The sequence below is a fragment of the Rhinolophus sinicus genome, chromosome 3 (genome assembly GCF_057876585.1).
Source record: "Rhinolophus sinicus isolate RSI-liver-muscle chromosome 3, RSI-T2T, whole genome shotgun sequence".
Classification (NCBI taxonomy): Eukaryota; Metazoa; Chordata; class Mammalia; order Chiroptera; family Rhinolophidae; genus Rhinolophus; species Rhinolophus sinicus.
Window position 1 is genome coordinate 147,196,183 of NC_142503.1, and position 5,658 is coordinate 147,201,840.

The 5,658-nt window shown below is 36.1% G+C and overlaps 1 pseudogene; it reads right to left on the reverse strand.

Moving 5' to 3' along the window:
- Nucleotides 1-916: 916 nt before the first annotated feature.
- Nucleotides 917-1,071, reverse strand: LOC109455482 (large ribosomal subunit protein eL39-like; annotated as a pseudogene).
- Nucleotides 1,072-5,658: the final 4,587 nt, after the last annotated feature.

A 5,658-nucleotide genomic window follows, 5' to 3' on the forward strand; every position in this document is an offset into this window, starting at 1 on the left:
TCTGAAAATCCTTGTCTTTTACCTGAAAAGTTTAGTCAATTTACAATGTTTGTAATTACCTGTATTTTAAAATTCATTTCTAACATCTTCTACACTTTACCTTGGCCCTGCCTTTTCTAGAATTTTATCCCTCTTTTAAAAAAAAACATTTTTCCAGATTGAGATATTTTTCTTTCTCACTACATTTTTCTCTATTAATTTGAAAGTTTTAATTCTATTTGTATTATTTTAGTCATTCCCTAGAAAGTTTAATGTTCATATCTAAAAGTCTAACATTTATCAATGTCTTTACCTTCTTCCCAAACAAGGATTGTGAATAAGTTTAACCCACACCTCTCTTGCTTATTTATTTGCTAATTTTGTCCTTCTTAGACCCATAAATTTCTGTATATTTACCAATTTATTTACTGAACATCCCTTTTCTCAGATTTTTGTGTCATCTTACTTTTGCCTTTAGAATTTTCTTTATTCATTTTTGGAGGTATAAAAATTCTGTTTTTATTTATCTAAATTTAAAAAAATTTTACCCCTCCCTTCTTTTAAATAATTTTGCTGCATATAAAATTATAAATTATAAGCATTTAAAAAAATTTCTTTGAAAATGTGATACTATTGAATTTGGACTTCTATTTTACCAAGTCAATTGTTAATCTTTTTTTTTTTTTTTTCCTGTGTAGGTAATCTGTCCCTATCCCTCTTGCCCTGAACTATTTTCTTTTTTTTTGAAGGCATCACATATTTATTAGTGAACAAACCTACTAGTGCAGAAATATATTAAGAGAAAACTCCTTTTTCCAATAATTTCCCAATAAAACACACCCAACTGTTCAGACAGTGGTGATCTTTTCAGTTCTATGGTAAGATCCAAGCAACCCAGATACAGCGTAAACAGGTGTGCCATCTCATATGCAATTCCTTATAGACTCAGCTTGGTTCATCTCCAATGTGTCCTCTTGGAATTGTACCTGATTTTATTACCAGTTTTCATCCAAATCCATTGAGGAATGGCCGATTCTGCTTTTGTTTCTTGGCCAGGAACCACTTGATCCTGAAAGTCTTGTGAGAAGACATGGGGAAGAAGCGTCAACCGCATGCACTATGATGGTGGCATAAAAAGGCCTTGAGCTAATTTTTATCTTTGGTGTCCTTTACTTTCACCAGACTGTGTCTAGGTGTGGATTATTTTTTATTTATTCTGCTTTGGTTATGATTAGATTCCTAAATTTGAGGATTTGATATCTTTCATCATATCTGGACAATTTTTAGTCATTATCTCATTGAATATCTTATTGCCCCCCTCTCTATTGTCTTAGTCTAGGTGTCCAATTAGACATATATTGGACCATTTCCAATATATGAGATATCCTCTATGTGTCAACTTCTCTCTCAGACATTCTATCTGTTTGTTGTAATTTTAATTAGGTAATTTCTTATGTTTATCTTCCAGTTTACCCATTTTTTTCTTGAGATGTGTCTAATCTATCTAGCACATATATTAAGTTTCTAATTTCAGTTACAGTACTTTTCACATTAGAAATTCTGTTTTTTTGTTTTGTTTTTGTTTTTCTTTTCAAATCTGCCTGACATATTTTATGGTCTCATTCCTTTGTTGTACTTTTAATTCTCTCCCTTATTTCTTCAAATATATTAATCAATCTTGTTTAACATTCTACATCTGTCAAGTTCAGTATCTGCTGTATTCGCAGGTATGATTCTGTAGTATGTTGTTTCTGTAGATTCTTATGATAGTTTATTTCCTTACATGGTTAGTGATTTTTTAAAACTATGAGCTCACATTCCTTGGAGTTTGTATTCTTTGGACTTTGTATTGTTGCTGTAACAAGTTACCATAAACTTGGTGGCTTAAAACAAAACAAATTTATTCTCTTACAGTTCTGGAGATCAAGTGTCCAAAAAGCATTTCATTGGGCTAAAGCCAAGATGTTGGCAAGGCTACACTTCTTCCAGAGGCTCTGGAGGATTATTTGTTTCCTTGCCTTTTCTGGCTTCTGGAGTTGCATTGCTTGCATTTCTTGATCCATGGTCCCTTCCTCCATTTTCAAGGCTAGCAGTGTGGCATCTTCAAATCTCTCTCTGCAATGCCTTTACGTCACATTCTTCTGTGTCAAGTCTCCCTCTTATAAGGACACTGTGATTACATTTAGGGTTCAGTTAGATAACTTAGGATAATCTCCCCATATCAAGACCCTGAAGTTAATCACATCTGCGAAGTCTCTTTTGCTATATTAGGTAACAGTCACATGTTCTGGGTGTTAGAATATGTGCATTTTGAGGGGTCATTGTTTAACCTCCCATAGGCTTTATCTGTGAAAGTTATTTGAAACCTGGTTTAAAGTGTGTTCTCTATAAAAGACTTGTACGTCTCCCAAGTTTTGCTGGTACTACCAACCCAGAAATAATTTAAACAAAAATGTTTTATTTTGGGAGGACAGATAGGTAGTACACCTTTCAGACTAGATGTGCATCAGCATAGCTTATAGAGGAAACTTCTTCTTATTATTTTTTAATCATCCAGAGTCAAGACAAAGCCAATCTTGTATCCCAACCACATTCTTTTGTGGGGTGGTATTTTTCTATTTTCCTCACTGAGGGTATTGCTCCTCAAAGATCCTACTTTAGGGGAGGCTTCAATCCAACTTCTTACTTTACTCAAGCCTTAGACTTGGTCTCCTGTTTCTTGTAAAGGTCTATTAAAAATTAGAGTATAGACTGCAAGAATGGACATATTCCTTCAGGGAAAATTCTGGTTCCAACAATCACCCATGTGGATTAGCACTTTCTGTATTTTCCTTTCTGATCTCCAAGAAATTATCTTACTTTTCCATCACCACAGCCATGTTTTACTATACATATGTGTGCATATATAATATAATTTATATATATATATATATATATATATATATATATATATATATATATATACACATAATATATATAATACATATATATAAAATACATATATATATATATATATATATATATATATATATATATATATATCTCGGTATTTTTAAGTGTACTGTATTAGCAGGGTATTCTCTGAATTTAGGTTGCAATTGTCAGAAACAGAAGTCAGGTATTGAAAGAGCCTCTAATTTATCCCTTTCCAGCACCTAAAACAGTGACATCTGACTGTGACTAATGATTGTTAAATAAAAACAGCAGACTGAAGCTTGGAAGGACATTAAAATTGAGTAGTAACAGAGACCATACGGCCCAGGGAGTCTAAAGTATTTACTCTCTGGCCTGTTATGGAAAAAGTTTGTCTTGTTTAGAGAGTTTATTTTGACCCCTCCACAAGGCCAGGATAGGAATGGATGGTAAGTTAATCTCAGAAGTCTCGGTTTATCCTGGAGAGGGTGTCCTTCCTCTTGGTGATAGAGACCCACCTGGCCTCAGAAATGTCTCTGAACTTCATGAACCCCAGGGCTTACCTACCATGTCTGTTTTCTCTGCAACCACAGATGCAGCTAATGTGTAAAGAGCCAGCACATGGAATATCTTTTACTGAGACTCCTCTCCCTTACTGTGTGTCAACATAACTGACTCATAAATTGCTGAGGTGATAGCTATGGCTTCATGTTAACCTACATATTTAATATGTTTGAAGGAGAAGATGGAGAAATCTGGGATGGCTCTGCTGCCAATTAGTAAAATGAGTATGGAAAACCCACCATATCTCTGGACCTCACTCTTTTCATCTGTAGAAAGACAGGTAAATTCAGTGACCTGTGAGCTCCCTTCTACTTCAGTGTTCTCTGAATCTCAAGTCAGAATACAAAGTTTTCTCTTTCCCAAAGTATCGTGTTTCCCCGAAAATAAGATCGACCCGGAAAATCAGCTCTAATGTGTCTTTTGGAGCAAAAATTAATATAAGACCCAGTCTTATTTTACTATAAGACCAGGTATAATATAATATAATATAATATAATATAATATAATATAATATAATATAATATAAATAATATATATAATTAATATAATATAATATAATATAATATAATATAATATAATATAATATAAATACCGGGTCTTATATTAATTTTTGCTCCAAAAGACGCATTAAAGCTGATTGTCCAGCTAGGTCTTATTTTTTGGGAAACATGGTATAGTTCCTTCAGGAAGATTAGATAAGTGAATACATGTAAAGTCATGAGAACAGGGCTTGGCACAAAATACATCACCAATGAATGTTAGCTATTATACTGTGGTCATTAGTATTACCAAAGGCCTCTTAGACCTGGGGAAAGCCTGCAATCATTAATCCTTTTGTGTGTGTGTGTGTGGATAGTTGTCCCTCATGTTCTCTGGTGAGAATTTGGGCATGTGCAGCACTGGAAGGAAATTCTGATCTGTATAACACAGCAATACCAATATTCTCTGAGCTTTCAGAGGGATTGATGAACCTCCCCACTGCTGTTGACTGCATCACCAGGAGGTGAACCACAAGCCACAAAACATTGACCAAAATGTGCATCTGCAAAAGAAAGAGGGAGAATTAAAAAAAAACCTCAACTTTGCAACCTCAGGCTGGGCCGGGTTTCCCTAGTGATATCTACACACTGAATTGGGGAAGTAAAGATTACTGTGATGGATATGTTAGCTGAGAAGCATGCTCATTGCAGAGTTGAGGACGACTGTCAACCACACTTGCTCTAGCTAGAAATCTGATGTCCCACATGTTTTTTTGTAGCATTCAGGGTCCTAGAAGGAAATCATTTAACAAATAAATGACGAAGCATTGATATACAGAAAAGGCAAGGTTAAGGTAGGGTTCAAAGAACCATTGAAGGATGTTGAGGCCAGCAGAGAATAGAAATGGTGGACACGTATTACCACAGGGATGATACAAGCAAGGGGAGTAAATTATATGAGTGGACCCCAGAGATGGCTGGGGCCAAAGAGGAGGGGCCTGGCAAAGAGCAGTTACAAAGGGATGCAGTTACTTTCAGAGAAGCAGGAAAGAAACAGGGAAGAGATAACGCATCTCCTGATCCTCCTGGTTTCTGGTAGCTTGTGATGCCCCCCACTAGCTGAATCCAGTTAAAAACTAGCCAGCAAGGGGGCCCAGAGAATGTCTCCATAGCACAGGACAGAGTAAAGAGGGCACAGATAATGGAGGAGAGGCGACAGGGAGAACAGAGAGCAACTAGAGTATTGGCCTCTAGATGCCTCGCTGGTTGGATATTTTTATCGTGCTTTTGACACATGGTCTCTTACTGGTGGATGAGAATATCTGAGTGAGGGCAAGTGTGTGTTGCTTTAGCCTAGTCTGTGTGTTATAATGAAAAAATACCCAATTTGAACTAGGATACCTGAATACTGGACTGTTAAAGAAAAACTTATTCATGACACTTGTTAAAATGGTAAGGCAGACTTTATTCAGGACTCCTGCAATGGGATTTTGCAGTAGGGGAGAGAGAGGGAGCTCAGTCCTGAATATGACAAGGAAACATGGGCGTTTACAGCCAAAAGGCAGGATAAGAGGGGGTCAATGGATGAAAAGTTGCTAAGAGGAAACATCTGGAGTATGGGGAGATTCCAGCTAAACAGACCTAACAGGGTTCTTGTTGAAGGCAGGCCAGGGTGATGGTGGAGGATGAGGAATTTGGTTGCATATCAAGGATGGGGATTCTA